This window comes from Giraffa tippelskirchi, chromosome 12 (assembly GCF_054371585.1).
Source record: "Giraffa tippelskirchi isolate mGirTip1 chromosome 12, T2T-mGirTip1v1.2.pri, whole genome shotgun sequence".
NCBI classification, from domain to species: domain Eukaryota; kingdom Metazoa; phylum Chordata; class Mammalia; order Artiodactyla; family Giraffidae; genus Giraffa; species Giraffa tippelskirchi.
In genome coordinates, this window is record NC_137286.1 from 97,445,978 (window position 1) to 97,467,257 (window position 21,280).

Here is a 21,280-nt window from a genome sequence, read left to right on the forward strand (position 1 = left end):
CATGGGGATCCCATATATACTTAATTGCCCATGAACCAAAACAGTTCCAGGAATTTTATCAAATTTGCTGACTCACCTGCCCCTCATAGGTCTCACAGATGCTAGTAAAAACATTAGGATACTCAGAGAAGAGGCCCAGGGGAGAGTCAAGGGACTCTTTCCAATAAATGGAAATGTTTAATGGTTATTAAGAAATAAGGTGAATAAAGCAACTACTGATAGGAATGAAAATAAAGAATGACAGAGGGAGAATCACAGGACTCACCTCAGTAGGATGGCAAGTTTTTGGAGGTTATGAAACAGGATAAACAAAAATGATGAGGTTAAAAAGTTTTTAATACAGTCATTTACCAAAGGCTAGGTGAGGTAGAGACCTCAGTCCCCTGCTGGCCCTCCAACATTAAACGGCCTGAAACAAATCCATCCTATTAACCCTAGTTTGGAAAAAATTTAAAGGCAGAAGGCAGAAATTACAATGAGAAACCTGACATGCAACATCCTGGGACAAGTGGTTCAGCAAATAATTCAAAATAAAGACTAACAAAAGGGCAGGGTCCCTTGGCTCAATCCCTCACTAAGAATCAAAGCTTTCTGCACAAGAGTAAGTAAATTGATAAGGGATAGGAAAGATAAGTTTCCATGAGTGACAGCTCAGTTGGTAAAGATTCTGCCTGCAATGCAGGAGACCCCGGTTTGATTCCTGGTTCAGGAAGATCCGCTGGAGAAGGGATAGGCTACCCACTCCAGTGTTCTTGGGCTTCCTTTGTGCCTCAGCTGGTAAAATATCCCCCTGCAATGTGGGAGACCTCGGTTTAATCCCTGGATTGGGAAAATACCCTGAAGAAGGGAAAGGCTATCCATTTCAGTATTCTGGCCTGGAGAATTCCATGGACTGTATAGTCCACGGGGGTCACAAAGAGTCAGACACGACTGAGCAATGTTCACTTTCACTTTCTACAAGAGTTTTGTGAACTGTGGTAGCAAATCCTTGCCTAAGTCCTCACCTGGGCTACAATCATATTGAAAACATGTAAAATGTAATGGATGGCATGATGTGGTATGAACGTTGGAATGCTTAAACAGCTATTACGTAAAAAAGTTGTGTCAACTTCACCTGAATGTTTTATAGAGATGGATATTCTATCTGGGTAACAACACCTTCCTCTACTGAGTATTGTAAAACCAAAACCCAGGGAGGAAGACCTATCAGCAGTTGTCATTGTTGTTGTTGTTCAGTTGTTCAGCTGTTGTTTAGTCACTCAGTCATGTCCAACTCTTTGCGACCCCATGGAATGCAGCACACCAGGCTTCCCTGTCCATCATCAACTCCCGGAACTTGCTCAAACTCCTGTCTATTGAGTGGGTGATGCCATCCAACCATCACATCCTAGTCGCCCCTTTTCCTCTTGCCTTCAATCTTTCCCAGTACAAGGGTTTTTTCAAAAGAGTCAGTTCTTCATATCAGGTGGCTGAAGTATTCGAGCTTCAGCTTCAGCATCAGTACTTCCAATGAATATTCAGGACTGATTTCCTTTAGGATGGACTGGTTGGATCTCCTGGCAGTCCAAGGGACTCTCAAGAGTCTTCTCCAACACCACAGTTCAAAAGCATCATTCTTTGGCGATCAGCTTTCTCTATGGTCCAACTCTCACATCCATACATGACTACTGGAAAAACCAAAGCCTTGACTAGACAGACCTTTGTTGGCAAAGCAATGTCTCTGCTTTTTAATACGCTGTCTAGGTTGGCCATGTATTTTCTTCCAGGGAGCAAGTGTCTTTTAATTTCATGGCTGCAGTCACCATCTGCAGTGATTTTGGAGCCCAAGAAAACAAAGTCTGTCACTGTTTCCATTGTTTCCCCATCTATTTGCCATGAAGTGATGAGACCAGATGCCATGGTCTTAAGTTTTCTGAATGTTGAGTTTTAAGTCATCTTTTTCCACTCTCCTCTTTCACCTACATCAAGAAGGTATTTAATTTCTTTTCACTTTCTGCCATAAGGGTGGTATCATCTGTGTACCTGAGGTTATTGATATTTTCCTGGCAATCTTGATTCCAGCTTGTGCTTCATCCAGCCTGGCATTTCGCATGATGTACACTACATATAAGTTAAATAAGCAGGGTGACAATATACAGCCTTGACATACTCCTTTCCCAATTTGGAACCAGTCTGTTGTTCCATGTCCAGTTCTGTTGTTTCTTGACCAGTATACAGGTTTCTCAGGAGGCAGGTAAGGTGGTCTGGTATTCCCATCTCTTGAAGAATTTTCCACAACTTGCTGTGATCCACACAGTCAAAGGGTTAGCGTAGTCAAGGAAGGAGATGTTTTTCTGGAATTCACTTCTGTTTTCTATGATCCAATGGATGTTGGCAATTTGATCTCTGGTTCCTCTGCCTTGTCTAAATCCAGCTTGAACATCTGGAAGTTCTAAGTTCACATACTATTGAAGCCTCGCTTAGAGAATTTTGAGTATTACTTTGCTAGCATGTGAGACGAATGCAAATGTGCAGTAGTTTGAACATTCTTTGGCATTGCCTTTCTTTGGGATTGGAATGAAAACTGACCTTTTCCAGATCTGTGGTTACTGCTGAGTTTTCCAAATTTGCTGGCATCATTGAGTGAAGCACTTTCACAGCATCATCTTTTAGGATTTGAAATAACTCACCTGGAATTCCAGCACCTCCACTAGCTTTGTTCGTAGTGATGCTTCCTAAGGCCCACTTGACTTTGCACTCCAGGATTTCTGGCTCTAGGTGGGTGATCACACCATCGTGGTTATCTGGGTTGTTAAGACCTTTTTTGTATAGTTCTTTTGTATATCCTTGCCACCTCTTATTAATATCTTCTGCTTCTGTTAGGTCCAACCATTTCTGTCCTTTATTGTGTCCCTCTTTGCATGAGATGTTCCCTTGGTATCTCTAATTTTCTTGAAGAGATCTCTGAAGATTTGCAGGAGAACTGGTATATTTGAACAAGCGTTATGTAAAGTGGCTGCACCCTTTTACTAGATTGTATTACAGGGATGAACATAGTATCTGACTGGTAAACACTCCCCTTAGGCATGTAAATCCATGTTTCAAGTAAGATTAATTGAACATGCTAAATGGGAACTAGTAAGACTGCTTGAGAGTTCGCAGTGTGGAACAGAAGCTAGAGTGCTAGAAGGGACAGGTTCTCTGTGTAACAGCAGTATATGCAGCAAACTGGGGCTTAGGCAAAAGTCTGTGAGCACCTCTCAGCAATGACTACTGGGATTTCAGACTGGAGAATTTCCAACTGAGAGGCATTTACTATCTTGCCATTGGACATTATTAACTGAAGCTACCTCTATGACTGAAGGACATAAAATGATCTTGAATCCTGAAACAGCCATAATGTCTAGAATGTCTGAGAAACACTCTAATGGGGAAGGCGTATCCAAAAGAGTAAAGTAGTAAACTGGACATGGTTTATCTAAGATCATGCTGCCTGGAGAATGCAAGGAGGAAATTCTCAGGAGTAGGGAGCCTTTTTTCCCCAGGACTGACTCTGCAAATGTATGAGGAGTTGCTGGATTCCACCGTCACTTTGGCAGTTCCCTATAAACAGTTCTTAACTGACCAACAAAGAGCTGCTTGGCAGTTCCAAGGTGAATGGACAACATCCTATCTGGATGGCCATCACTCTGATCAAAGATGATAGAAACAGACCAGCCTGTTGTGCTGAATTGCATACTGTTTGCCTGTTGCTGCTGCTGCTGCTAAGTCACTTCAGTCGTGTCTGACTCTGTGAGACCCCATAGACGGCAGCCCACCAGGCTCCCCAGTCCCTGAGATTCTCCAGGCAAGAACACTGGAGTGGGTTGCCATTTCCTTCTCCAATGCATGAAAGTGAAAAGTGAAAGTAAAGTCGCTCAGTCGTGTCCGACTCTTCGCGACCCCATGGACTGTAGCCTACTAGGCCCCTCCGTCCATGGGATTTTCCAGGCAAGAGTACTGGAGTGGGTTACCATTTCCTTCTCTGTTTGCCTAGCAGTGATGGAAAAAGTGAACAGAAGTAAAAAGCCCCTATGTTTGGGTTTTTACTGACACATGGGCAGTAGCCAATAGCCTGGCCCTATGGTCAGGCAGGAGGACAACAGAAATCTGACCTATTTGAGCGATGCCCATATGGGCTACAGTCTTAAGGAAATCGCTACAGGAATTTGAGGGGTGCATTACAGTAACATATATTGATGCCCACCAGAAAAATTCTCTTCCAGGTGTACAGGGTGACTGAAATCAACAAACAGATCCCCCCTTGTATTCATTCAAAGTGGCCCCCTGGACCTGTGTAATGAGTAGACACTGGGGCACTGCAGCAATGACGAGATGTGCTCAATCTATTAATAGACATGTTCTTCTTGCATCCTCTGAAGCACAAAGGGCCAGGAAGATCCGTTCCATCAGCCAACAAGAGGAAAAAAGACTACAGGTGGTCATGTGGCAAAATCCTGAGTGGCATGGTGCTGATCATAGATGGCAAATCAGACTGATGCCAGCAGACCTGTGGGCTGCCAATGGATCTTGACAGGAATAGACGCTGACTCTGGGCTGGGTTTAGCTTAGCCTGTGGTAGATGCAAATAGAGTACTATAAAAGAACCAGGACAGGTGATACCGCACCAACTGTACAGCTCATAGTCATTTCTTCAGACTAAGGAATATACTCTACAGCTCTAATGTCCAACAACCGGCAGAGAGAAACTATCAATCTTCAGAGGGGTAGTTTGACAGAGAATTGAATACACAATTAAAACACAGATTGTACAAAATGGAGGAAATAAAGGCATGAAGAAGGGCTTGCTTACACACTTTCACAAGTGTGTGCTCACATTCAAGATATATTTATGTATGTGTGTGCTCAGTCGTGTCCGACCCTCTGTGACACCATGGACCCTGCCAGGCTCCTCTGTCCACGAGACTTCTCAGGCAAGAAGGCTGGAGTAGGTTGCTATTTCCTTCTCCAGGGGATCTTTCTGACCCAGGGATCAAACCCATGTCTCTTGCATCAGCAGGCAAATTCTTTACTACTGCGCCAGCTAGGAAGCCCCAAAATATATATGTGTGTATATAAAATCAAGATATATATATATATATATACACACACACACACACACACATATATACACACTCTCTTATAATACCTGTAAAATGTTTACAAACTGTCTAAATTGTAGTAAGTTGTAGTAGTAATTTTTTTCCTAGCCAAATCTAATGTTAGCAAGTTTATCTACCTTCCTCCCAAACAGGACCAGAACCATAGCTTACTACTTTGTTCTCCTATACACTTCCTCCTCTTCCAACCTCCATGTGATTTTTCCAATCATATTTAGGTTTAACAACATGTTTTACTGCTTTCTTTGTGTATCACTATATCCTGTATCCAAATATTCCATCTCAGTTCACTGCTCCTCATGCTAGAGTACATTATTATTGTCTTTCAGCAATGATGAACACACAGGATAGTTTCTGAATGACAGAGATTGTCTTTATTTTTTCCCATTCTAAAATGTTAATTTGTCTGGCTAAAACATTTCTAGATTCAAAGTTATTTCCCCTACCCCTTTTATCAGTGCACTGTCTTCTGGAATAACAATGTTGCTGATAAGAAATGTGCTGTCCTTCCATCTCAGTCTGAGTCATCTGCAGATAATCCGTTGATATTTCAAATAAAAGTAAATGTAGAGACAAAAAGAAAATAGATACAGATATACCCATGGATGATGGGCATCACAGTTTAACATGCATTGTCCTGATTGCTAGTGAATGTGAGTACTGTATAACGTTTAAGAGTTTGGAATTTGAGATAGATTATCTGGGTTAAAATTTAGACAGTGACACTAACTGGATGTATAATTTTAGGGAAGTTACTTATATATTGTGCTCAGCTTCCCAAACTGTAACATGTGGATAATAACAGTCTAGCTCATAGTTTTATTGTGAGGTTTAAGGAAGATAGTCAAATGAATGAACTCAAGGCCATGATAGAGAATTTTTTAAAAATAAGAAAAATTCACTGTACTTGGCTTCCATTTTTAGAAAGCGTGTTTAAGAAATCAAAACTAAACAGTTAATGGCTGAAGTGTATGTATATATATATATATATATATATATATATATATAAACTAACCTAGACAGTAAATGGCTGAAGTGCATGTGTGTGTGTGTGTGTGTGTGTGTGTGTGTGTGTGTGTATAAAACCATGTAAAATAGAATGATAAACATAATAATCACAAAATTAGTTACTCAGTAAAGTGGGACTGGGAAGTAACACAAGGGGAGCTTCAAGAATATTGATATTATTCTAGATCTTAAGTTGGAGGGTGGGTTCATTATTTTAGTAATATTTTTGAGAATGATAAGTGGATGAATAGAAGGTAATTACCAAATGTATAATATACAAACTTATTTTATAGCAGTACATCTGACCACAAGTCTTCTTATGCAGTAGAAAAAGTTTTGGGGCATATACAAGCAAAATTAAAAACATTTAAAAAATTGAGAGACATTAAGATGGCAGATAAGATTGCAGAACATGCATTTCTAATACTCATTGGAAAAGACCCTGATGCTGGGAAGGATTAGGGGCAGGAGGAGAAGCGGATGACAGAGGATGAGATGGCTAGATGGCATCACCGACTCAATGGACATGAGTTTGGGTAAACTCCGTGAGCTGGTGATGGACAGGGAGGCCTGGAGTGCTGTGATTCATGGGGTCACAAAGAGTCGGACACGACTGAGTGACTGAACTGAACTGAACTGAACTGAATCAAGATGAATATGTGATTCCACCTTATCCTTCCCTCTGCCCAGCAATGCCAGGCACCCTTACAGCTAATACAAAAATCATACAGATAAATGTTTTATGGGATTATCAAAAAATAAGAGTGCCAACGTCAAATAAGCCAAAGATTCTCACATATGTACCTAACTGAAACAGTCTTTGATCAGATCTGAATTTGGTAGAAAGAAGAATGAAGTAAAGAAACTTAAGACACCAAGTGTCTCAACGAACACAAAAGCCAGGTTACTGGAAATGTAACATGGAAAGGTATGTTGATATCAGAATAGGTAATTATAACATTAAGATTTTTTATTATTTATTTATTTATTTGGCTACATGGGGTCTTAGTTGCCACAGGTGGGATCTTTTAGTCGTGAAGCACATGGGATCTATCAATAGCTCCTTGACCAGGGATGGAACCCTGACCCCTTGCATTGGGAGTGTGGAGTTTTAGCCACTGGACCACCAGGGAAGTTCCAACATTAACATTTTTAAAACAACCATTCTGGTGATTCTAAAGTCTGATGTCTGGCCATATAAGCCAGATGCTAAAGTGGCATGAAAATATAAGCTGATGGAATAGCATTGGAGGCCTGCTACACAGGAGACATTTCCCTGTGAGGTGAATTTATCCACGATGCTTAGGAAAGAGATAGGCTACAAAGGAAAATGGTGAGCCAGGAGACAAGAGTCCTAGAGGGATACCCATAGGCTAACAGATAATGGCAGTAAGTATAGAAGCAACTATGATAAAGCAGGTATAGCACAGATTTCGAGCTGAGAAGAGATTATTGAAAGAAGGTGATGAAAAGGGGATCTGGAAGCAAAATATCTACAGAATGCCAAGTTTCTTGCTCATCTTGAGATACACTGGACTTGAAAGAATGAAAAAGCACTTAGATTTCAGGTGAAGTAAAAGAATAAGCTTTAGTTTTTCATTAAATAGATTATCAGACAAAAGAGTATGGTAAGTTTGAGGGATATCATATCTGTAACTCACAACTTATATTATATAGCACAAATATATTAAAATAACTATATTCACAGGCAAAGGTTTTGGGTATATTAGCTTTGTTTGGAAAGCAAAATATAATAATTACCATTTTGGAAATAACAATAAGAACAAGCTCACACAACAATGTGCAATGGAGCATCAGCATTTTAAACCTGAAAAGTATTTTATTACAGACTATCTACTCCAGCGGCTCCCTTCAAGGCGACCATAGGCCTTTACACAGTCAAATGGGAGATGTTCAACCTACTTCTAATACTTCAAAAAAATCTAACATACCATATTCCCCCCATAATTAAAATTGTATCTGCTAACCTAAACGTCATCTTTCTTTGTTCTTCATTGGGTACAGATAAATGCTGTGCTGTTACGCTATTTACCTCACAGAAAATCAGATTTTAATATTGATGTAATAAAATAATTTATTAGAAATGTCACAGAAGGGAGGGTGAGAAAAGGAATCCTTCATGATTAAAAAAAAAAAAAATTATGAAACTCCTACAATAGGAATCAACAACTGCAGGAATAGATAAGTAGAGCATCCAGGTTTCCTAGTGTACTTGCTTCCACACCTCTTTAAATACAGAATATAAATAATGGCATTAAAAAATACCAAAGTGTTTACAGCAATTACTCTGGAGCAATAAGTTTACTGGTAATTTTTCTTTTTTTTTTTTTAACTTTCCTGACGCAGTTTATTATAGTATAGTCAAAGATCCAAAGGATTTCTTGGCAGTAGGAATTTTTCACTTGTTTTATTTCATCTTTGTTTAATTTTTTAACTTTTTATTTTATATTGGAGTACAGCTGATTAACCATGATGTGATAGTTTCAGGTGGACAGCAAAGGGACTCAGCCATACATATACATGCATTCATTTTCCCCTTTAACTTTTAACTTCTTCTTCACATATATTTTCAAAATGATCTACAATGAAAATATACACTATTACAATCAGAAAATACAAAAATACACACTTAAGAGTGATCTTTCCCAAAACCAATCTGTTAAACACACAAGTCATGTCTAAAAGCATGATTTTCCAATGTGCCCTATCTTCCATTCACATAACTTCTTGAGCATATTTCCTTATTTATAAATTAAAGACAACAGTTTTATGTTTCACTACTTTGGTTGTGACAACTCAAAAGAGCAAAAGCAAAAGAATTCTTTAACAGATACTTCTAAAACCAAGTTAACTTTCAGTTCAGTATAAATCCCAGCATGATCAAAATTACACATGCACATAATTCTTTTAAAGGGCCAACTCCTCTGACTACTATTTCAGGTATCAGCATTCAGTTCAGTTCAGTCGCTCTCAGTCGTGTCTGACTCTTTGTGATCCCATGAATCGCAGCATGCCAGACCGCCCTGTCCATCACCAACTCCTAGAGTATATCAAAACCCATGTCCATTGAGTCGGTAATGCCATCCAGCCATCTCATCCTCTGTTGTCCCCTTCCCTTCTCCTCCTGCCCCCAATCCTTCCCAGAATTAGGGTCTTTTCCAATGAGGCAACTCTTTGCATGAGGTGGCCCAAGTATTGGAGTTTCAGCATCAACATCAGTCCTTCCAATGAACACCCAGGACTGATCTCCTTTAGGATGGACTGGTTGGATCTTCTTGAAGTCCAAGGGACTCTCAAGAGTCTTCTCCAACACAACAGTTCAAAAGCATCAATTCTTCAGTGCTCAGCTTTCTTCACCATCCAACTCTCACATCCATACATGACTACTGGAAACACCATAGCCTTGACTAGACGGACTTTTGTTGACAAAGTAATGTCTCTGCTTTTAAATATGCTATCTAGGTTGGTCATAACCTTCCTTCCAAGGAGTAAGCATTTTAATTTCATGGCTGCAATCACCATTAGCCATGATTTTGGAGCCCCAAAAAATAAAGTCTGACACTGTTTCCACTGTTTCTCCATCTATTTCCCATGAAGTGATGGGACCAGATGCCATGATCTTAGTTGTCTGAATCTCGAGCTTTAAGCCAACTTTTTCACTCTCCTCCTTCACTTTCATCAAGAGGCTCTTTAGTTCTTCTTCACTTTCTGCCATAAGGGTGGTGTCATCTGCATATCTGAGGTTATTGATATTTTTCCCGGCAATCTTGATTGTAGCTTATGCTTCATCCAGCCCAGTGTTTCTCATGATGTACTCTGCACATAAGTTAAATAAGCAGGGTGACAATATACAGCCTTGACGTACTCCTTTTCCTATTTGGAACCAGTCTGTTGTTCCATGTCCAGTTCTAAATGTTGCTTCCTGACCTGCATACAGGTTTCTCAGCAGGCAGGTCAGGTGGTCTGGTATCCCCATCTCTTTCAGAATTTTCCACAGTTTCTTGTGATCCACACAGTCAAAGGCTTTGGCATAGTCAATAAAGCAGAAATAGATGTTTTTCTGGAACTCTCTTGCTTTTTCGATGATCCAGCGGATGTTGGCAATTTGATCTCTGGTTCCTCTGCCTTTTCTAAAACCTGCTTGAACATTTGGATGTTCACGGTTCACATACTTTTGAGGCCTGGCTTGGAGAATTTTGAGCATTACTTTACTAGCATGTGAGATGAGTGCAATTGTGAGGTAGTTTGAGCATTCTTTGGCATTGCCTTTCTTTGGGATTAGAATGAAAACTGACCTTTTCCAGTCCTGTGGCCACTGCTGAGTTTTCCATATTTGCTGGCATTTTGAGTGTAGCACTTTCACAGCATCATCTTTTAGGATGTGAAATAGTTCAACTAGCATTCCATCACCTCCACTAGCTTTGTTCATAGTCATGCTTCCTAAGGCCCACTTGACTTCACATTCCAGGATGTCTGGCTCTAGGTGAGTGATCACACCATCGTGATTATCTGGGTCATGAAGATCTTTTTTGTACAGTTCTTCTGTGTATTCTTGCCACCTCTTCTTAGTATCTTCTGCGTCTGTTAGGTCCATACCATTTCTGTTCTTTATTGAGCCCATCTTTGCATGAAATGTTCCCTTGGTATCTCTAATTTTCTTGAAGAAATCTCTGGTCTTTCCTATTCTGTTGTTATTGATAGGCACTACTCATAATATTGTAACTAGGGATCATACTCAAGCAATACAACAATAAATCTCTAAAAGCAGTTCTCATATATCTTGGTTATTTAGTTTGAGAGATTTACCTCCTCACTCTGATAATAAAACAGGCACAAATAAATTTTTCACCCTAATCTTCAAAAATTTACTTCTCACTGAAAATCAGCTAAGTGGAATTCCAAATAATCAATTAATCCTTGGATTTATTTATTCACCATCATTCATTCACATGTTTCATTGAGCAAGGGGCTATATGTAAGGGGTTATATTAGGTGCTCGAAATACAGTAATGAAGATAAAAAACTCCCGACGTCAGATAGCTTAAATTTTAGCACTGAAGCAGATTACTGCCTATAAGTTTATCTGGTAGACTATGAATAAACTTTAAAAATTTAGCTGAGATCATTGGGAGTGGAGCAAGTAAGGATGGGAAGATGAAAGAAATGAGGAAAAGAATCTCAGGCAGAGATATTAGGATTTATCAAAGTCTTAGAATAGGAAGAACCTCTAATAAAAGATGACCAGTGTGGCTGGCATGCAGAAAGCAAGGAGAACGAGGAAGGAGTAAAGAATGGAAGAGGAGGAGGAGATGATACTGAGGGGTTATACAGGTATTGGACCATGTAGGGGCTTAAGTCATACTGAGAATTTCCAGCTTTAAGTACAATGGATAAGCACTGAAGGATACTATTCCTCTTTCAAATACCTCTTTATCAAGTCAAAAGGTTAACACTTAAAGATTTATTTCATTTAGCTCCTTTTCTCCTCATTAAGGGACTCTAGATTTCAAAATTGAGTCTACTTTCCCCAAATGGAAGATTACAATTTCCTCAGCTCTCGGTGACAATCTTCTGAGGAGCCCAACAACTACTAACATAGACAGTTAATCTAGCCATTAAGATGAACTGAGAACTGTCAGCAAAAGTAAAAGGTATTAGCAAGCCTCTGCTGAAATTTATGTACAAATAAAACAAGATCCCTGATGCAAACAGCTGCATTAAAATAAACTAGCTGATCACAGACCTTAACACTGTTGACTGATCAATTCACAAACAAAAATTAATTCTTACTAGAAGCTTATCATTGTGATCTATGGGTTACAATCTCTATGTGCCATCCCAGCTGTTTGAAAAGCTGACAGATTTCAGGACCAGTATCAGAATTCCATGGACAGAGGAGCCTGGGAAGGTAGAGTCCATGGGTCTCAAAGAGTCAGACACGACTGAGCGATTATCACATTTATGTTCTAGCGCTCACTCCTCCCAGTTTCTGGGTCATTACAGTGCTAATCTGAAGTATTTGTAGAACACAGAGGAAACTGGCCAATTCATACTGGAATTCTGTAAATCAGCAAATCAGAGTGGCAGTCACTCAATTATAGAAGTTGCAGAAATCTCAGACATAATAGAAGAAGGAAGGATAGGAGAAGTTAAGGATGGTTTTAAGATTTCCAACCAGACCTGGCTCTGTGTTTCACATCACTCTTTTATCTTTATATTAAAAGTGATCTCTGAAAACACAGTCCATCTATCTTCCCTCCCTATTTTCCTGAAAACATGTATTAAAGAAGTTTAGTAAAATGTTAAACGTACAATCGATATGCTGGGTATATGTGTGTTCACTGTAAAAAGTTTCCAATTCCATCAGTAAAGACTGATTATCAGAGGCTAGTGAACCAGCAATAAATCTTATCATTAACAAATATGACCAATCCATCGTCTTTCTAAATATTTCCCTAACTCATTGTTACTTACTTTTTGATCAACATTGCTTAGAATATGCCCAAGCACAGATAAGAACATTGACTAAAGAACAACTTTACATTATATGTGTATCCTTCTCTACTTCCCTCTCTCCTTCCACAGTGACTAAATCTCTAGTTTATGACAGGCATAGGAAATATGAATCAAAAAATCCTGAACCTTGTGAACCTTAAGGAAAATGACTCCAATCTTCAAGACAGATTAGAATTGTTTAAAGTATTGATTAACGATAGCATCTATTCTGTTAAAGATACTGTTGTACAATCTACATTCACTTCTATACACACTTAAATCCATAAGCACAGGTATGCAAACAAGTGGAGGAGGAGTAAAGAAGCAGAATGGTACTAGATAAGATCTCTAGAAGAAAATACCACAACCACAAAGCCTCAAAAATCTGAATTTTATTTCCCAGAAGAGAAAACAGCATGGGATAGTCTGCAACAGGCCTCAATGAATAAAAAGATTAGCTTTATGACTTAGATCACCTTTCATGTTATAACCTAACATTCAATGTCTTCCAAGCTCAAGCCTTACTTTATATGTTCACATCATCTTGCATGTCTCTTCTTTATGCCACTTTACCTGAGGCTCACTCCTCAAATAAGCCTCAAACATCTACCTCTTCTCAGAAAGTTTATAATTTTTTAATTTCTCTTATAAAACTAAGGAAAGTTGTGTCTACTAAGAAGAAACAGACTTTCAAAAGGATTGAGCATCAGGCAATCAACTTTACCTGCAGAATCTTATTTTCTCACGTGTGGACTGTAGACAACAGGACTTTGTCTCACAATGTTACTGTCAAGATTATTAAGTTTGGCCTCCTGCACAGACCATTGGATAAAAATTATTATTATTATCCTATTATTATCTCCATATGAGCTGACTTCAGTACTAACAATATTTAATAGGTAAGTCAACTTTAAAAATACTTCAACTGAAGCAAGTGAATAAGCCATTCATGTGTTATTGATTGATGGAATATTGCTGTTGACCTATACAGATAAATTGTTGTTGTTTAATCGCTAAGTCGTGTCCAACTCTTTTGTGACCCCATGGACTGCAGCCTGCCAGGCCTCTCTCTCTATGGAATTTCCCAGGCAAGAATATTGGAGTGGGTTGTCACTTCCTTTTCCAGGGGATCTTTCAGACCAAGGGATGGAACCTGCGCCTCCTACAGTGACAGGCAGATTCTTTACCACTGAGTCACGGAGGAAATCCACAGATACAAATACTTTTAAGTAACTTTTTATGTTTATGTAACATAAACATAAGTAACTTTTTATGCCTTTTTATGTTTAACAATGATGCTACTAACTCACCTGTGGCTATTGACAGAAAAACAAATGAGCTTCCCTTTGATTCTTCTGAATTTTGCTTTATTTTAGTCCTAAAATATTACATAAATTTCCATCACCTTCATTTTCATCAACATTTCTGCATGGCTTCATGAAGGTAATTCTTTCCACTCCTTACCCTAAGCTAATAGTTGTATCACCTAAACACATGAATGAAAGCCAACTGGAACCATACCATCCCTATTATAATAGGTCTGGTTTTCACCCAATTTTCCTTGGTTAGAGGCCTTTCCAAATGTTCATCTTCATGAAAATTTGAAACTTCATATATACTAAGACAAGATAATTAACAAGATAAACAAGATAATTAACAAGAGACATTGATAAACTGTTAACAGCATGATTATTCATTCCATTGTGAAAAGAGAGGAAACAATTTATACTCTGGCAAACAGGAGAAAAAAAGAAAGGAGAAACCAAAAGCCTTCAATACAAAAGTTCATGCCTTGATCTGCAATACACAGTAATAAGTGTGATTTCTATTGTCTTACTAGATAGCTCTCATAATGTGGAACTTGCATAGGCTCCCTTAGTCAAAGGTATAAAACTCAAACCCAAGGCTGTAGTAGTTCTTCTCACTAAAACAAAAAAAAAAAAAAAAAAGGGAGGGACTCAAAATAAAAATGACAGAAGGAAAACAGCATTCCAATAGCAAAAGACTACACAAAATAACACGAATCAAGCAATCCAATAAAAATCATGGTCAAGCAACAGAACAACACCTATCAGCTGTTACCCAGTAGGTAATATTCAAGCCTACTTACAGTAGCTAAAAGGAATTAAACCTCTGAGAAGAATTTTCTCAATTATTAAAACATATTAGTAATCAATGTACATAAGTGGAAAATTTCCTTGTTCATTCACAAAGCACCTTAAAAATGTCTCTCTATAGGTAGTGCCACTGAATTATACAAATTTTCCCTAAAATTACATCACTAAGGTTGTAACGTATCATTTTAAAATTCTATAAAATAGTATAACACCAACAAAAACTTTTAAAGAAATGAAAGACATAGTTTAAATGTCATCTTCTTGGAGAAGCCTTTCCTGTTTTTCCAGAGCAAAGGTCTTCAAACTACTCCTAAAGGTCAATTCCAGCTTGCTGCCTTACTGTAAATAAGGTTTTAAAGGAAAAGTCATGTCCATTCATTTACATATTGGTTAAACCTGCCTATAGCATAATTTAAAACTTATATACTTGATCTTTGCCCTCACAGAGCTTTGAAAATCCTTGAAATTTCATGAGTGATAGGAATTTATTTTTCTATTCATGATTAGCTTCTTGTGATCATACCTAAAGTTACGCTAACAAGTGACTCAAGGTGGGCCTTTAGATAGTTTCAAGAGAGGGGATGTCCAATGAAAGACCAAGCATGTAATCAGAGGGCTGGAGACTGAATTCTGTCATGCAGCCATCATTAAACCAACCATCCTACATAATGAAGACTCCATACAAAGTCTTGAACAATGAGGTTCAGGGGCTTTCTGAGTTAGTCAATGCACTGATGTGTTTCTAGACACAGAAAGAGCATGGAAGCTCTGTGTTCCCACTCCAATACCTTGTCCTAAATCTCTTCCATCTGGCTGTTTCAGATTTGTGTTGCTTACAGTAAAACTGCCAGTACGGTGCTTTCCTGAGTTCTGTAAGTCATTCTAGCAAATTAGTGACCCTGAGGGACTATTGTCAGCCAGGCCAAATTCAGGTAACCCCATTTGCAGCTGGCATCTGAAATGGAAGCATTCTTACGGGACTAAGCCCTTAACTTGGGGTTTGTGCTAACTCCAGGTTTTGTCAGAACTGCACCAAAGTCTGCCAGAGAATTAGTGTTGGAAAATTATGTATTTTCATTTAAATACTGGTTATGATTGCATTCCTATTACAACTACAGAACTGAGTAGTTGTGATAGACATGATATGGCCTACAAAGCCTAACATACTTGCATCTTTATAGACAAAGCTTTCCTACTCCTAGATAGATTCTCATGACCTCCTCTTTCAACATTTTTGGTCCATATCACTAACACATCACCTACTCCATTTGTATATTTACATGTATATATACAGTTTATTCTTGAACTGCATGAGTTTAAACTATGCAGTCCTAATTCTATGTGGGTATTTTTCAATAAATAATATATAGAATTACAGGATCTGTAGTTGGTTGAATCCCCAGATGTGGAACTATGGGCATGGAGGACTAACTGTAAAATTATATGCAAGTTTTGAGTGCTTGGCGTTTGTACACCCCTAATTCCCACACTGAGATTACTACTTATAAACAAAAACCAGTTTCATTAACCAGTCTATCTTTAGAACCAACTTCTTGGCATATGGTTGACTAAAGTTTAATAAAAATATCTATTTCAAAAACAAGCTTCTTATAGTATGTTTCTATCCTAGTGCATCTTATCTTCAACTTTAATAAACAGTTCTATGTTCTGGCTCTTAAAAAAAAAAAGAAAAAGAAAAAAATACTATTTAAAATCACAGAGTAATAGCATGTTAAACCTTGAAAGGCCCACATGTTATCATCTAACCTAATCCTCATTTTCAGTCAAGCAAAGTAAGGTCTATGACACGTAAACCACATGCCCAGCTAATTAGTAACAAAGACAAGATTAGGATCCAAGTCCAAAATCAATATCTTTTCACTAACAGTAGTGAACCTTTCTAATACCACAAACGAAAAATAACACAAAACTAAGCTTTGTTCACTGGAAAAGTACTTTTAATTCAAGCTATTCAGAGTACCAGCCAATGAGAAGTCAAGTGAATCAAACAGGCATTTACACACTGCTTCCCTCATCAAGAGTCTTAAAAAAAAAAAAAAAATTTAAAGTCTTACTATGGGGGGGATGGGAAGCATTTGAAATAAACAGTGTGCTTATTGACAAAATCATGTATATTCTGTCACAAGCTCTGTTTCTCATCTTAGACCAGAAACATTTTCACAAATATGTATACCTGATCTGTGGCCCACATTTTGAACTGTTGCTGTTTAACTGCTAAGCCGTGTCCAACTCTCTGCTACCCTATGGCCTGTAGTCTACCAGGCTTCTCTGTCTACGGGATTTCCCAGGCAAGAACACTGGAGTATGTTGCCATTTCCTTCTCCAGGGCATCTTCCTGGGATAGAATCTGAGTCTTCTGCATTGGCAGGGAGACTGTTTACCACTGAACAACCAGGGATGACCACCACACTTTGAATACCAATGTGCTTAATGAACATTCTGTACAGTAGGAGAAATTTAATAATACAATGATCTGTCATATATATAATTCACATACACAGTTCCCACACACACAGTTCCCATAGATAAATAGATTCAAAGAACAGAAAGAGAAACTGAGGGTCAGAGAGGGTCAGAGAGATGAAACATTTGCTTCAAGGTCACAAAGCCAAGGCAGAGCCAGAATTTGAATTCAGATCAGTCATATCCCAACAGTCAAGCTCTTTACAGAAAACCAGGACACCAAGACTGGTTTGACTCAAACAGCATTTACATAGTAATTTATAAATCTAAACCCAGAGAGTCAAATATATTAGTTCAGTTATAAAAGTCCTAAAAGAAGCAGGTACAAGATGGAGCAAGAAGCAGCATCCACAAATAACACAACTGACCACTGAATAAGCTGTCCTCTCTGACCAATCCTGTTGTTTCATGATAGAACCACAGACAACTACTGAAAGAGTAAGATAACACTGGTCTATCTAATCAGATCAACTTACACGGAATGAACATATTGCTTTGCTCATGTCTCTTTATTGCCAAAACGTCTTGCTCCACACTGCCCAAAGTTCTCAGCTACAAATACACAAAGTTTCACTTTTCCCAAGTCCTAAGTGGGAACAGGAATGCCTCTGTCATCCAGTTCTTGTCCTAAAGGAGAACACTGTATTTCTTTTATTCTAAGGAATATTTTTCACATTTTAACATTTCTGAAATCAACATATAACTCATAACTGATACATACATTTAACGTAGTTGTGTTTCTTCTTTCCCCATCAAGACGTGTTATTAAATCAGTTAACAATCCAGCAGCATAGCTAACAAAAACGGTTTTTAGTTGCCAAGTCATGTCCAACTCTTTGCGACCCCACAGACTGTAGCCCGCCAGGCCTCTATTATTTTTATTATACTGGTACAAACAAGCACCAGATGAACCTGGTTTGTTTTGGAAACGGCTACATTTTATAACTTTTCTTTATATACTTATATACAAATATACACGTTTAATGCATTGTTTTTTCTTCTCCCTATCCTTTGTTGACCTTGACTTTGCCAACTGAAGTTTTGCCATGCAGTTTTGCCAACCATATTACATTTCAAGAATGTGACTCCTAAGTGTGTTGGGAGACTGATGTATATAGAAGGCACTAATGGAACACAAAAATGGAATCGCTTAGCTGCCTCAAAAGTTAGAGAAGAATCTGCAGTAGAGATAGAAGCCTAAGCTAAATCCAAAAGATAGGCAGAATCTGCCAGAAGAAAAACATACTTCTAAGAAGATGTTAACTACTTTATACTGTGTTGATTTAAATTTCCAGATCTGGAATGCCCTTAACTCCACTGTTTACTCAGCACACCCCTGCTCCCCTTGAAGCCAATTTCAAGAGAATCCTCCACTTGAAGTCTTTCCTGACTCCTGCAAATAGTTCATCACTTCCTCCTCTTTGATACTGTATTCTAATACATACTTCTACTAAAGGTCATTAGAGAAAAACAAAAGCAGAGCCAGAATCTGAATTCAGATTAGTTATACCACATAGGTCTGATCACATAGTTGTTCTGTTTTCTTTTCTTTTTCTTATTTATACAGTGGTCTCTTTTTCTAGAATTTGAAGTCCTTAAAGAGAAAAATCATCTTTCCAATCTCACTCTGTCCCTAGGTTTGATTACACTATCCCTAAGTATGGACACTCCAGCTCCTAACAATTACCTAGAAATAAAAGTATGTTTAAATTAACCTCCCTCTCATCTCCATCAAGTATGATTATTATTTCTATTATTAAAGTAAAGATCTCAATTTTCTACAAACACTGCAGGAGATATAAAACTATAATTAAACCTAAAGGAAAGAGTTAATTATTTTAGTCCACTGTTTGGCCTAGAGGTGACACCAGTAAACATGTAATGCCTTTGAATGCATAGATGAAGGCATAAGAGAATAAAAATATGAGGGAGACAAGAAGGAAAAAGCTGAAGAAAGGAAAAGGATAAAATGATTCAAAGTAAGAAAATATGGGTACCGCAAAAGGAAAATATTGTAACTTCTCTGTACCTAGGTTTCCATATCTGAAATCAAGATATCTTTGAAATCTTATCAAGATAAGCATTAGCATTACAGAACTTTAGTATTTGAGTATTCAGTTATGAGTCTTGTTTAAAATATGGTATTCCTGATAATTAACACTGAAATTAGCAACCTAAATACAATAGAGAACTCTTATCGTGATAAATCAAGTAAACCTCCATGAAGTGTGTATGTGTGTGTGTGTATATATATATATAAAATCTGCTCTCTATGGAAAGGTAAGGTTACTTCTGGATTTATGGTCTTGGTAAACAAGGCATACATGTATTTCCAGAAAGTATATTTTCACATAAATTTTTAATAGTTAACTTACAAAAAGCAGTTGTTTAATTCATTTAAGAAATTATCCAGCAAATTTTATAAGCAAAACAAGTTAGAAATAACTTCATCCAACTCTTATAAAGCAACTACATTTTATTCTGCTTCTTCAAGTCTGTAGCAATGTCTACAACTCGCCTTCCAAAGTATTTGCTGACAATAAAATGCATTTTAATTTGTTGCAATATTGATTTCCATGAATTATTTAGGCAACTTTTACCAGGGCAGGGAGAATAAGTTTTTCCCCAGTGACTTGTGGTTTTTAAATTGTTGCTATTAAGTCAATGCATTAGTTAGGATGAGGTTTACTGACATGTAACAGGAAAACCCACAATAGGAGTGTCTCAGATAATATAAATATTATGTACATGTCTGTATGTCTAAGTATATTTGTATATGAATACACAGTATATACACACTACACACACACGCATAGGCATACATATTTCTTTTAAAAGAGAGAGCATGCTAGAGTATCTAGTAGTTTCTTCCTATACTCCCAACAGTTCATCAACTTTTGAGATGTCCCCTACAAATCAATGCTGTAACTCACTGCCAATAAAAATATAAAGCAAGCCACGTAATTTTAAATTTTCCATTAGCTACATTAAAAAAAAAGAAAACAGGCAAAATTAATTTATATTTTATTTCACACAACATATCTAAAGTATGATTTCAGCATGTAATAAATATTTTTAAATTATTAATGACAGATTTTACATTTCCTATACCAGCTCTTCAAAGTCAAGCACACATTTTATGCTTGTGGAACACTGCAAGTGCTCACTTAGCCATATGACTGTACAGCCCTACACAGATCGGGCCACCTTCCAAAACTGAACTCAAACATTATCACTTTCATGAAGTCCTCCACTGACTCCCTTGGCACATTCCTCCCTTCAGTGTCACCCCCCAGTCGCTAATTCACTTCTATCACAGAATTGACACGTTCCATTGCCTGCATTTGTCGCTCCCTACAGTGCTGCTATAATTCCAGGGTGGGGACTGCGGTCGTGATCGTTATATCCTCAGAGCTTAGCATCACACGTGGTGTAAGTATTCAAAAAGCATCTGTAGAACACAGTGGTTATGTGGTCGGATACGGTATTAAAATGAAAATACATTATTTCTTTTATATACAAAGATAATAAATTTGCGCTCTAAGATACAGAATGCATTATAACAGTGATATAAAACCCCAAGCACTCTTTCACTAGAGAAATCTCTCTTGTAAATGTCTATTTCCCATATTTTCTAAGCAGGTCATCTTAAACTTATTTCAGAGTATGGCAGCATAATTTTTCAATGTAATTGGGTGCAGCTGTCATTCTGAATGACAGTTTGTCATGCAGTAACTAAAATACATTAGTTTACCTTTCAGTGTATAGATCACTAATAAGGTTAAACATTATTTTTAGAATAAAAAGGCCCACGATAATTAATGAAAAAACCAGTAAATCTGACTAAACTCTATTTGCTCAACATACTTCCTATAAAAGTATCTAAATGAGTATGTTCACTGAGAAAAAGGCTTCTTCGTAGCTACACCACCTACCCCTAAAATAAGGCAGTCATCCTAAAAAATGAATGTTTTTGATCCTAAAGCCCAGGATGAAAAAATGCTAATGGTTCAAAAC

At 37.8% G+C, this 21,280-nt stretch overlaps 1 protein-coding gene and 1 long non-coding RNA gene across 5 annotated transcripts in view; both read right to left on the bottom strand.

Annotated features, from left to right (window-relative positions):
* NBEA (neurobeachin) overlaps window positions 1-21,280 on the bottom strand; it is a 650,396-nt gene that overhangs the window by 613,514 nt on the left and 15,602 nt on the right. The gene's annotated exons all lie outside the window — the stretch shown is intronic.
* Window positions 8,479-14,197, bottom strand: LOC145530445 (uncharacterized). The gene is made up of 2 exons (XR_014071776.1): window positions 14,120-14,197; window positions 8,479-9,303 (listed from the first exon to the last, which is right to left on the bottom strand). It is a non-coding gene; the product is annotated as an uncharacterized LOC145530445 (long non-coding RNA).